This window comes from Tupaia chinensis, unplaced genomic scaffold (assembly GCF_000334495.1).
Source record: "Tupaia chinensis unplaced genomic scaffold, TupChi_1.0 Scaffold000652_1, whole genome shotgun sequence".
NCBI classification, from domain to species: domain Eukaryota; kingdom Metazoa; phylum Chordata; class Mammalia; order Scandentia; family Tupaiidae; genus Tupaia; species Tupaia belangeri.
Window position 1 is genome coordinate 1397458 of NW_006160173.1, and position 14697 is coordinate 1412154.

Consider the following 14697-nt stretch of genomic DNA (forward strand, 5'->3'; position numbering starts at 1 on the left):
TTCCCCAAAGCAGTTAACTGGAATTGCACTGAGCTATAGAATTAATGGTGAAGATCACTTAGAAAACAAATAAACAACAAGAACAAAAACAGCAATGAAGCCAAACAAACAAACAAACAAAAACAAAACTGTAGCATATTAGTATAAAGATACTAGAAGGAGCACATCTTCCTTCTAAAGGTTTCTTCCCTTGATGGTGCCTCAAAGACCATAAAATGCTATGTCAACAAAGATGCATTCGCTATCTAATTGGTTATTTTTGGTATAATATTTTTGGCGCAATTCAATCTCCCTTTTACACAGATCACAATTCAATCTTAGCGGTGAAATGCTGTAGCCCCTGGGAAAAAGGGAGAAGACATTCTCTGTTGTTGATGTTTTATTTCAGTGTCAAAGTTTTACCCAAGCTGACCACTGCTATTCCCTCAGCTCTGCTTTTGGAAGGAAAAATCACAGATGCAGAAGCGCATTTGATGGTGCACTTTCATAGATAAATCTATGAAATCTGGGGTTTAATTAGCAGGCTTCTTCCACGAACATAAATACTTCAATTTATCATTTGTTTGGTAGAAGCCGATATTTTTGTTTCTGGTGTCTTATTCTTTGTCTTACCTATCAAAAAGTTCAGAATGAAGGTGGTAATTAAAAGGTTTACTTATTAATCCTCTTTAAAGACATAAATACAAATAAACTTTTGCAATACATTGTTAAGTTTAGATTGCTGACAATCAGCTATAATTCTACAATTCCACCTATATGTAAAGCCAGCAGGAAAGGCAACTTTAGCTGCAGGCTGTTTCTTCCAAAACACATGGTAGCTGTGAGCAAAATTCACTCTCATTTAAATCAGTGTTGTTCAGAATCTAGAGAATCCACCGTAGGTCTTAGGTAGAATTACCCAGACCCAGGAAAAAATATTAGCTTATTTTAAGTAGAAACAAATGTGGTTTTAAAAACTACATGCACTGAGTCTGATGCTATTTTTAATTCGTGTTAAGCAAACAAGGGTGACTACTGCAATGGATGAAGACTCATTGGAACCATCATATTGATACTTTTAGTTGAGTATGTTATCTGCAAATTGATTATGTAATTATTTAAAATACAATGGGATTATTTATTCTAATTATATGTTTTTTATTTGAAAAGGCCAAAACAGGAATGTGATTTTTTTTTTTTAAGTGATGCGAAGGAGAACATGTGGTTGGGATAAAATCCCTCTAGGTCTTTGGAAATGCAGACTAGTAATGAAAGCATGGAACCTAGTTTATGAGTTAGAAGGATAATATGTACTATAGAAATAATAGGAGGACAAGTGGGAAAATGAAAAATATAGAAGCCTTGTGTGCCTAAGGAAAGGCATTGACATTTTCAAATGATATTTGATAATGCCATTTCTGTAAATATGTTTTAAGTACAGAAACCTTTTGCATGAAAAACCTGTAGAAACTTTTTCTTGGGAATTCTTGAGAGACAACTAAGAAATCTTTGAAAAATAGTGCTAAGTTTTATTCCATGGAACGAATACCCAGATATTCTAATATATGCTGAGGGAAAGTATTGTACTAGTTTTCCAGAAAATTCTAGTCTAACTTTCTTATTCCTTCCACAAAGATTCAGTGGGTTTGTTTTGTTGGGAGTGGGAGGGGGGGAAAGTAGATATGACCGTAGCGGTAATATCTTTCTCATTAGGACTTCCACATTGTGGTCACTGTACATAAGGAATTAACATATTTTGTAGTAATAATAATCTTATATGTGTCTTTGCTTGTAATAGCAATATTGAACATTTAAGGCAAAATTGGTCCAGCATTTACTACTGTTACAATTTGTTGAAATTATTTAAGTTTCCTGAATTCAGATTCTTTGTTCATAAAGTTACTATATTTTATAGGGCTGAGAATTGTACTGATGCAACAAAAGCATTGTACATAAAAGGTCTCATAATAAATGTTACATTTCTTTCTCATCCACCATAATCATTCATGAAAGGACTAGTGTCTAATTCATTATCAACTTATAGAGGTCTGTGTGAGTTCATTGTTATGATTCCATTTCTGTGATAGTCAATACAATGATATATACTTGATTGTGTGAGACATTTTTAAACTGAATAATGTTAAAAACTGTCTAAGTGTATTGATGTAATACATATACATTCTTCCTATTTCCAGTTAGATTTCCCTTGATAGAGACATTTTTAGAGGTAGGAAACATACCACTTTTTTTGTCAAAACTATTTAGCAAGTGAACAAAACCCAACAGGAAAAAGACAATACTGCTATAAGACCATGCTATTTTTAGCATCTGGCTATTATGTATCAGAAACATTTTGTTCTATTATTTTCTTTATGCTTAAAAGTATCAGTAGCCATCGATAAGTCATTAAACTCTTTATGTGTTTCTTATAATATACTGCATCGTTTTATTCTATGAAGGTTGTTGGTTAAAATAATCTATGTCATTCAGTTCAAACATGAAACAAGACAATGACAAGCAAAAGTAAAGCATGGTTCTAGAATTTTCCTGAATACAAACTCTCTTTACCACCTGAGGGCTGAAGATCACCAAAATTCTAAAATTTATTTTTATGTTCTGTCTGAGCAAGAAGTCAAGTAGAAATTCATGCATAAAATTAACTTGGCTCATTATCAAGTTCTTGTGCTTTTGAGATTGAACTTGAGATTTTTGTGTAAGCATTGTATTTCCCAAATTTCTGTTCTCATGTTCAGAACTTCTCTTTTGGTTTCCAAGTCTGGATTTTCTTTCCTCTGATCCTAGGTTTTAGAATCCAGGTCACTCCATATAATTGTCTATGAAACTATACAGGCATGGGATATAGCTTCCTGCCTCCTGAACTAAATAATTTCTCTTCATGAAATCCCATACAATGTACAGAATTTGACAGGTATTTGTATTCATTCAAATCTAAATGGTTGCCCAAATCTCAAAAAAATAACAAACTATTTTTCTGGAGTACCAGGTAGAATGGTTTGAGATTGGATTTACGTGGTGTGTGTGAGTGTGTGTGTGTATTTGTGTGTGTGTGATATAGATTTAGATGAAGAAATTGAGAACACATCCAATATGATACTAAGTTGGTCAAGTTGCTCCAATCTTACAAGCCAAAACCAGAATTTAAGATGATCTTGACAAATTATGGAAGTCACCTAACAAATACAACATGAATATAATAGGAAAAAAAATGCACTGTGGTACACAGGCAAAAACAATTAAGTATACATGCTATAAGGAAACAAATGACTCCAAACAATTTTGAAAAAAAAAAAAACATAGGAACTATGGGGAAGAAAATTGTAAATGAATCAGCATTTTAATGTTGTTAATTTTCAAAAGCTGATATGACACTTAGATACACAGTATTATGAGCTATCATAGAAAAGCAGAGAAGTAATCTCTTGGCTCTGTAAAATCTGAGGATAATCCTCTTCTAAATTTTGCCAGTAGTGAGAACTTTATTACTGCAGTATGTTTATTTGGTCCATAACTATTTATTGAGACCCTAATGTGTTTGTGTGAAGGGCTAAAGACTGTCATTCACCACTTTATTCTAATTACCATAGCTAACGGAACAGCATTTTTGTCAATATAAATGTCCTGTATAATAAAGTATTTAATTTTATGGTATTCTGTGGATATTTCACACCCCGTGCCACTCTTATCTCTGGAATTTTAAGTTAAATAAGCTAATAGCATTTTTTTTTCTTCCTTAAACTAATTTGATTTGACTTTATGTCACTTGCAACCAAAGAATTTAGGATAGCACATGCTTATTCTTAGTTATAATCAGGGCAGAGAGGTCCTCCTCTCCCCTTCCTCAAAGAGAAAGAATATTTTCATCATCAATGTTCAGACAGAGGCAGATCTACAGCAAAATAAAAATTCATTAGGTAGGGTTCAACAGGTGGCATGGTGGTTAAGGCCCTGGACTTCCACATTGCCAAGCACAGTTTGAATGCTGGACCCAGCAGCTTGAAAATCATGTTAAATGTGTGTGCATGCCAAAATCCCAAGAGGAGAATGGAGAAGGGATGTGGTATGGCTATGCCCCCTAGGGGATTATTTCTCACTTTCCTTTTTTCTCTGTCTCTCTCTCTGGCTAGAGCATGCATCTTACGGCAAAAACCTACATATGTGTGTGTGTGTGTGTGTGTATAAAATATATACATATTTATATAAATATAAATATATAGATAAATACAGTAGAGTTTTGGGATATCTGGCATATTTTATGCTCTGTGAATTTTACTGTCTGCTGTTTGGACCTAGAGTCATGAAAATACCAGTAGGAATGATGAATGTTAATCTGACTCTTCAAACAAATGGTTGTGTGTGTCAATCTGACTGGGGTCACAAGGTATCAACACATCAAGTAAACATTATTTCCAGGTGTTTCTGGTTGAGATTAATGTTTGAATCAATAGACTAAATAAAGCAGATTGACTTCTCGAAAGTGCATGGGCCTCACCCAATCAGTCAAATTGAATAAAAGGCTGAGAAAGAAAGAATCCTCTCTCTGTGCCTGTTTTTGAGCTGAGACATTGGTCTCCCTCTACCTTTGGACTTTGGCTCAAACTATGTATTAGTCTGAGAGTTCTCCAGAAAAATAAATAAATAAACAGAAAGTTTATGATAAAAATTGACTCCCATAATTATGAAGGCCAAGAAGAAGCCCTACCTGACCCCACCATTTTGCATCTGCACCTGGAGAACCCAGAAAGCAACTGGTGAATTCAGTGGATTTGAAGACCTGAGAAATAGTGGCAGTGTTCAGGGAGGGGAAAAGGGCCTCTAGTATAAGCCCCAGAGTTCAAAGGCCAGAGATCCAAGAACTCTAGTATCTAACAGCAGAAGATGGATGCTCCAGCTCAGGAAGAGACAGATAGTTCACTGTTCCTCCACCTTGTCTTGTTCGAGCCCTAACTGAATTGGAAATAATGTTTTACCAGTTACCTGGGCATCCCTTAGCCTGCTCAAGTGGACACTTAAACTATTACAGGGTGGCAATATACCATCCATTATCCTGGGTCTTAAGCATAGCCACTGTAGATCTTGGGCTTAGTCTCGGTTACAATGTGAGCCCATTTTTAGACACTCTCTCACTCACTCACAAATGTTTCTGAAGTTTATTTCCCGTGGTTTCCCAGAATAATGCAGATTTTAATACTGAAGACAGTGCTGTGTAGTGGAACTTCTAGGAAGGTAAAAATGTTCTCTATCTGTACTAATACAGTGATCACTAGCTGCATATGACTATTAAGTACATAAATTTTGATTAATATAGTTAAAATATGTACTTTCTAATTAAATTTCATTTTAATTCATGGAAATGTAGTAGTTACTCATGTTTAATGCCTACCTAGTAGAATTCACAGCCCTAGAAAACAATTTAAAATCACACTACAACTTACATTTTCCAGATCGATTTTTTCTGTTGTTCCCCATCGTTTTAGTACCTATTGGTTTGCTAATTCAAAATGTTTTGTCACTTTTCTTTTTTCTTTTTATTTTATTAAGGAACAAATTAGATGCTTCTTAGCTATGTAGATCAAACTGGTTGCTCAATTAGTGGAATTATAAGAAAGCATAATTTAACTGGGTTCATCAAAAATACAGTAAAATCAGGCCAACTGGTGGCCTGGCAATTAAGGCAGCTAGACCCTACATGGCTGATCATGCAGTCTGAATCCTGCATTGGTGGTTGAAAAACAAGCTGGACACATATGTATGCACACCCAAGAGGAGGATGGAGGAGAAGGGATTACGATGTGGCCATACCACATTCCCCCTAGAGGAGTGATTTCTCACTTTCCCTCTTTCTCTTTCTCAGTCTCTCTCCATTACGTGCATGTATCCTATAGTAATTTTATTTATTTATTTTACAAAGCAGCACATTTAAGCTATTAATAGATGTAGATGATGCAATACATTGCTGTCTCCATAACAATATCATTTTGGAAAAGTATAATTATTTGACTAAAAATAACACTAGGTTACATACATTAAGTAGACTACTAGCCAAAACCTCATAAAACAAACAAAAATCAAAACTCCATTAAAAATGAAATTATCCAGGACCAGCAGTTAGCGTAATGGCTATGTTGTTGTACTCCCATGTAGTCCACCGCAGTTCAAGTCCTGGACCCAGTGGCTTAAACTCACGCTGGGCGTGTATGCGTGCGAGCCCAAGATCTGGAGAGGAGAATGGAGAAGACAGTGCAGCATAGCCATCTCCCCTGGGGAGGGGGGGGTGGATTTCTCATTTTCTGTCTCTCTGTCTCTCTTTGTCTTTCTGGTGAGAGCACATACCCTATGGCAAAAACTTCTCCCCCACCAAAAAAAAAGAAAAAAGAAACTATCCTAACACGAGACATATTCTATATATTATTAATGACTATGCAGCAATCTCCAGAGTCTTCACTTGGCTCACTTTACCCTCATTTTTCCTGATTGTCCCCTTCTAGATTTCCTCATTTGTCTTCCTCCAGCCAAAGTCAAGCCTGTAAGTTTTGGCTCTTCTTTTGCATTCAATCTCTCTTTATTTTTATTTTTTTGGAGTATGTGAATTCACAGAGAGTGATAGAGACAGAGTGAGGGAAATTGAGAAATCACGCCTCAGATGGGATGGCCATGCCTGAATCTCTTCTCCTCCATTCTCCTTTTGGGAGCTTGGGCATGCATGCACACACACCTGGCGTAATTTTCAAATCACCATGTCTGTGACTCAAATAGCTATCAGCCATGTGGGAATCCAGTGACCTAGCAACCACCAAGTCACCAAGCCACCTGCTGGTCTTTGAAGGCAATCTCTCTCTCTCTCTTTTTTATTTTTTTTCCTTAGGTTTTTGCCATAGGGTTAGTGCACTCACCACAGAGAGACAGCAAAACTTAAAAACAAAAGAATAAAGTAAAATAGAGGTTTCCTCAAAAATTCTTCTGTCTTATATATAAGAGTTACTTAACTCCTCATTTGTTTTCAGTATTATTCATCTGGCCTAGCTTCCATCATAAACACAGTCTGTAATATTCCTAATAGAAATCCTGTTATAGTAACACAAATATAAGAATCTCCTAAAATAAGGGAACACAAAGATTCACACAAAAAAGTCACTGACATTTTTAAAAATTTACACTTTAATTAGTGACTATAGATATTCCTATATATTTACTCCCAGTAATTTGCTGCTGAAAAACATAAGAACAGTTCACAAATGATCAGCATTGGTTATATGTGGTGAGTAGAATCATTCAAATATTTTCAGGGGATTTCTATTTTTTTATTTATACATAGTTTGCATTTCTATCAACCCATATGGATTTTTTTTTTTGGTAAATAAAAATGTGACTATAGTTATTCCTATATATTTACTCCCAGTAATTTGCTGCTGAAAAACATAAGAACAGTTCACAAATGATCAGCATTGGTTATATGTGGTGAGTAGAATCATTCAAATATTTTCAGGGGATTTCTATTTTTTTATTTATACATAGTTTGCATTTCTATCAACCCATATGGATTTTTTTTTTTGGTAAATAAAAATCTAAGTGGAATTGTTTTAAGTGACAAATTTTAAGTTCAAGTTATTCCACTGAAGAATATTTAGAATTATTTATTAAGGGAAATTATGCCTTTGAAAAAGACACAAAGAGGAAAGATAATGGAATATGCATTCATACGAGTTAATCCAGAGAGCAGTTAGCTTTGAATGGATACACACATTCCTTCAACAAAGATTGAGTAATTAGTATGTTTCAGCCCTTTTCTTGTTGCACAAAATCTAGTCCACACGCCAAATCTTCACATTCTTGCAACTTACATTCTAGTTGAGGAGAAAATCCAACACATGAGTAAACAAATAAGTTCAGATTTATAGAGTATAAAGAAAAATAAAACTAAGTGCACAAAGAGTAACAAGATGAAGCAGGGACAAGAAGGTCATCAATAAATGCATTGCTGAGAATATCTTATTTGTGCAGACTCATTGGTCAAGTAAGGGAATTATGTATATGATGATCTAAAAAAAATAATGTTCCAAGTAGGAACAATTTCACACATAAAAATGATGTGGCACATATGAAATTGGCTTGAATGAATTTGCAGCCAATTTCTTGAGAAAGTTTTGTTTGTTTTGTTTTAAATAAGGACTATTTTCAATATAATTATGCACAAGAGTTGAGATTCATCTTCAGAATGTTTATATTTATCTTTGGTCATCTATACACAGGACTTTTGTCAATATATACAAGACTTCTATTGTATATATTACCTATTATGTATTATTATCCTTAAAGTAGGGTGAATATTTTGCTCATTCAAGAGAAAAATGTAGGAAAAGGAGTTATTTGTCTTAATGAGTTTAAGAAAGTCTGTGCTAGCCACATATCTTAGATCATTTGGACTCAATCATTGTAGGGATAGAAGTTACACTACATAAGATCACAAGGTCATTTCCAATCTATTATGATTGCATATTATAAAAAGAGAATGGGAAGATGTTGATCATATTGCTACTTGGTGTTTCTAGATGAAAAGATAGAAACAGTTCATTCTCTTTTCTGAGTACCTGTTCATTTCTTTTCATCACTTTATATACTGTCCTCACCGTAAGTTGATATTTTAGCAATAAGATATTTGGGTTAGGGTAAAGTAAAATAATCAGTCATAATTCTGGAGGACACGATGTTTACTTAATAATAGCAAAATGCTAAGTTATAAATGCATTTGGAGGCAGTTGATATTGTTATAAATGTTCACGTATGTGATACACATAAAACTATATATATATATACACACACATGTGTACATATATATGTGTGTGTGTGTATATATATATATATATATATATATATATATATATATATTTATTATATGTATTGAGTCATCCAAAAAGCCATGTTGCATTTTTGTAGAGAAAAACATAAACAAGTATATCATGACTTCTCAGATGACCCAATATTGTACTATATATACTATATACTGTACCACGAATACTTAACATCTGTGTAACACAGATAGCTGATCTCATATTTAAAGTATGGTGAGCAAAGAGAAAGACAATTGATGCTTCCAGTTCTGAAAAAGCTAGTTTTCTTCCACAATGATCTATATTTTCACCAGGCCATAAAATGTGGTTCTTTAGGTCATTCTTTAAGTCAGATTTGCTATGAAAAGTTAATTTTGCATGATGTCTTTGTTAATGTTAGCCTGCTATAACAGACTAACAAACACTGGGTAATCTATAAATTAAAAAAAAAATTTTTTTCACAATTCTGGAGGCTGAGAAGCTCAATTCAAAATGCTGGGGTCTAGCAAAAACCTTCTTCCTGCATCATTCCTTGGTGGAAGAAGAAGGGGTAAAAGGAGGAGAAGGAAGAGAAAGAACAGAGGCACTGAAGTCATCCTTTGATCAGGAACTTCTGAGATAACTCACTCATTCCCATAATAAAAACATTAATGTGGGGACCTGCAGCTAGCATAATGGTTATGTTGCTGGACTCTCATTTAGTCAACTGCAGTTTGAGTCCCAGACCAGGCAGCTTAAAACTCACACCAGGTTCATGTGTATGCGTGCCCAAAATCCCAAGAGGAGCATGGAGGAGAAGGTATTGTGGCATGGCCATCCCCCGTCTCATTTTCTGTCTCTCTGTTTCTCTCTGTCTCTTCAGCAAGTGTATGTATCCTATACCAAAAAAAAAAAAAAATTTCTATACCAAAAAAAAAAAAAATTTCTTAAAAAATTTAATCTGTTCACAGGGCTGTATTCTCTTAAAGGTCCCACCATTGAACTCCGTTGTATTAGGCATTAAGCTTGCAAAACAAAAATTTTGGGGGATAACCTCAAACCACAGTATATGCATTTTTTATTTTTATGCTAAGCATCTAGGAGTATATATTTAAGCTGTTCAGATATTTCAGTTAAATTAGAATTTGTTCATTTTTTCCTGCCATTGAGAGTGTACATTGATCAGAGAGAAACGACAATAGACAGAGAGTGGGAGAAAGTTAGAAATCACCCCCTGGAGGGGTATGGCCATGCTGCAACCCCTTCTCCTCCATTCTTCTATCTCAATTTTGAGCACACGAGCATACCTATTCAGTGTTTTACAAGTCACTGTACCTGGTACTCAAACCACAAAACTGACCATGTGGAATCCAGTATCTTAATTTTTTTTTTTTTTTGAGAGAGATTTTTGCTATAGGGCGTGTGCGCTCGCCAGACAGACAGAGAGAGACAGAGAGACAGAAAGCAGGAAATCACCCCCCAGGTGGGATGGCCACGCCACAATCCCTTCTCCTCCATTCTCCTCTCGGGATCTTGGGCACGCACGCACAAGTGCCTGGAGTGAGTTTAAGTCACTGGGTCCGGGACTCGAACCACGGTCAACTACGTGGGAGTCCAGTGACATAGCTATTACGCTAACTGCTGGTCCCTGGAATCCAGTATCTTAACCACCACAGCACAAGGTGGCCAAAACAGTAGTTTAAAAGAGAAATATTAATTTTCTGACCAATCATGACTAATCCCAAGAAAATTATCCATAGTGACAATAGTCTTTCTATTTCCCTTTTTTTTACAACAATTAAATATGTAGACAATTTATTTTGCTCCTAGAAGCAAAAAAGTCATGATCACGATGATGATAAATCCCAATTCTTTCAAACTAATGTAAAAGCAATCACAAATTACAGATTAAATGTGGCCTCCTTTCTGATAAGAAAGAATTCTAGCATCTATGGTACACTTGAGAATGGAGGTTGCTGTCACCCTATTGTATGACAATACAACTGAAGAGGTTCATCACATTTATAGCAGGAAAATATTACATACTATCTTTATAAAAGAAAATAAGTACTAAATGAGTTACTTCTACTCAGAAGAGAAATTTCTCTCAATTTTAAAATTTATTTGAAAACATGAAATTTAATATTTAAAAATATTTGTGCCATGAAGTGAAAAAGGATACAGGAATTAACTATAAGGAAAGTGAAGAAAACTTCCCAAACAGGGTTCTTGTTGACAACTATTAGAGAAATTAGGATTTTCATCCTGAAAGAACCTACAGCCTTGCTCCTCGGTGTACATTCTTCAGATCATCATCATCATCCACAGCAGCAGCAGTCGGAACTTGCTCTGTCCCATATCTACCTACCTATCTACCTGCCTACCTGGTCAGAATCTTCACTGTTTGAAGATTTCAAGAGATTTGTGTGTGCATGGTGTTTGAAAGCATTGTTCTTTAAACCCTAAGGAGAATATCAGTGCATATTCCATAAAATAGTACTCAATGCAGTACTATTCATCCATAAAAAACAACAAAACCCTGGCTTTTGAAAGGAAGTGGATGAATATGGAAGATTTACTGCTGAGTGAAGCAAGCCATGCTATGAAAGAGAGGCATTGTATGTCCCCACTTAATATATACCGAGTGTCCGCACTCAAAAAAAAAAAAAAAATTGAAACCATACTACTTCTGTTGTTATAGAGTCATAAAATTATACAAAATTATAAGAAATATTTTGAACATTATCTTTAAAATTCAGTATTTTGAAATTTTGAAAGTTGTTTGTAAACTGTCAAGAACTATGGAGTATGAGCTAAAATGTTTTGCTATGTAAAGAAATGTTTGTGGAAAAATGTAAAAATAAATAAATGAAAGAAAAAAGAATCTTACATATAGGAATTCATGGATACATGCCATCTTTTGGTAATTTATGAAATTAATTCATTGTGTAATGATTCATAAGAGGTCAGTTCATTTGTACATTTACTGACATACTGATGATATATGTAGACAATAATAGCCTTAAATCTATAAAATAAAGATTTTTAAAGATATTTAATTGCATTCAAAGAATCATTGTAAGTTTCAGAAATAAATTTATTCATACAATGACAAGTCTATAATATTCTAAGTCATACTTTTCTAAAACAATTTTCTAAAACCTTATAACCACGGAGTGTTTGATTTTTTAAAAATTAATTGATTAATAGCACCTAAGAATACACTATTCAGCCAACAAAACATTATTTGCTGCTTGTCTTTGAAGATGACTTTATTTGTACAAATGGCCAGAGCTCATGTTTTGAATATTTTTCCCCTCGGGACCGGAATAAGTACAGTCTCTTTCACTTTCTTGGGTGTGTGAGTTAAAGAGTGTTCTTAATCACATGCCAATTTATGATTCTCACCAAAATAAAATATTCAACCATCTTTTACAACTGTCTAGTCAATCAGTCTTTCCATTGTTTACAAGAAGTGTTGTTATTGCTTTGTGACAAGAAAGGGACTTCTGAGATTCCTGAAAATAGTTACTGGGTCATTAGAAAAGTTGTGATGTGTTTTTCTATGCAAAAATGCATGATGACTCTTCTGATAACCCAATATTTTCCAGAAAATTCTCCTGCCATTTAGTCTTGTACATTTTATGGAATATGCACTGATATTCTCCTTAGGGTTTAAAGAACAATGCTTTCAAGCACCGTGCACACACAAACCTCTTGAAATCTTCAAACAGTGAAGATTCTGACCAGGTAGGCAGGTAGATAGGTAGGTAGGTAGATACGGGACAGAGCAAGTTCCGACTGCTGCTGCTGTGGATGATGATGATGATCTGAAGAATGTACACCGAGGAGCAAGGCTGTAGGTTCTTTCAGGATGAAAATCCTAATTTCTCTAATAGTTATCAACAAGAACTAAAACATCATCTGTTTCAGAGTATTGATCACAAACGCTGAGGCATTCAAGTTCAAATGGAGTATTTTCCTGAATATTATTCTTAGGGTGATGCATGTTTGTTTCTCTAGCTCAGAGTGACTTCAGAAACAATCAAATCCAGCTCTGTCATACTATTGTTGAGGATACTGAGGCTCAGAGAAGTTGAATATCTGCCCAAGGTCAGACTGCTAGAAGCAGAATGTGCAGTAGAACCCAGGAACCCTGAATGCCATTTCAATGAAAAAAAAAACCCTAACTTTCTTTGGCATTTCTATTTATTATATTCTCTCTAACACAAAAACCTAAGCATGAGTCAATAATGATTAGAATTTCACCTTTTGATGCTCACAATAGTTTAAATGATAGCAGTATCCTTGGACTTTCTGACTCTCCTAAGAGCTTAAACTCACAGTAGGCAACTATTTCCTACAATAACAAGGGTATTCACACATCCTCTTTCTTCTAGAGTTGCTTGCAGTTTTATTATGGGTATTTTGTTCCTTAATTTTGAGAACCTGGGGAGAAAGGTGGGAAGAGAAATGAATGGGTCATTAGTTAAAAGGCAAGGGTTGAATTTGTAAAAGGTTGTGGCAAAGTTAAGTAACAAATGGGAAAGAATGAAGGGCATCGATATTGATCTTGCCTCTCATCTTCCCCTCTGTCTTCTGGCTTGCAGGTTTCTATTGTGTAGTCTCTCAAAGCTGACTTTATTTATGGTACGACTGATTTAAACACTACTGAACTCATCCATCATCTGCTAATTTGGCCCAACTAAATCTGGTCATAGAGAAAACCTTGAGAATTAACCTCATTTAGAAACACAACTTTTTTTTAGTTTATGTCTTCATTTATATCTCCTCTTCTAAAGGACACATTTCAGGTTGCTGATTTATTGAGGTTTCTTCCAGCTTCCTGAATCTCTGTGCCCACTTTTCGTTGTATCTATGAGAAAAGTACAGTTTTCTCTTCTCTTTCTTCCGAAAGCTATTGTTAAAACATTTTAAAAGGATTGTCTAAGACTTCCTGCTATCCTGATTTAGAAAAATTCGACTAAGCAACTAAAGCTACCATTTATGCAACACGCTTTGCATGTTCTGGCAATAACATGTTTGCATTATCACTGAATCCTCACAACTCTAAGAGTGAAATACTGCTATTACTCCTGTTTTTCAGGTGAATAGACTTCACGTTCAAATGTTCAAGTAAATCATGAAAAAACTCTGAAACAAGAAGCAACAGCTATGGGATTTGAACTAGTTCTGTTTGATCCCAATGCCTATCTATACTGTCCCCTGCCAGGCTTTATCGAGATTTGTATCTAGACTAAATCAAAATTCTAAAGGACAACAACAAAAAAAGAATTAATTTTCCTCTTCTAACTCCCTCTCTTCACACAAGTTCTAGCAGGCAGGTAGGTGTTCTGCTCCCTATACTTAGCCTCTCCCACGCCCTCTGCAATCTTTCCTTTAGCTGCTGGGAGCGTCAGAGATTGCTACTGCAGCTGGTGAGTGGGCAGGTGCAGCCACCATCTGCTCTAGGAGTCCAAACTCACACAAGAACTTCGCACCCAGGACCTGGCCCAGACACCACGGATTCCAGAACCTGCGGGGGAACAGCTAACCCCTCCCCCTCAGGGTAGAGACTGGCTGAGCCCTTCCGGGTAGCAAAGCACTGATTAATAAAGGCGGCTGTCTCGCCGGAAAGTTAGGGCGCGACGTCTCTAAGGACGTGAGACCCGCCCGGGGTGCGTGAATGAGGGCCTCAGTTCTTCCTGCCCGAAGGGTCCTTGAGAAGCCTGTTTGTTTTTCCCGGCGCTTGTCTCCACCCATCCCTTTCTCTCATTGGATAGACCCGGTGGGCGGGAGTGTTTCCATTGGTAGGGGGGCGGTGTCTGTCCCTGGCCAGGGTGGGGGCGGGGCCTTCGCCGCGCTGAGCTTGCCCTTGTGTCTGGTGCTCGGT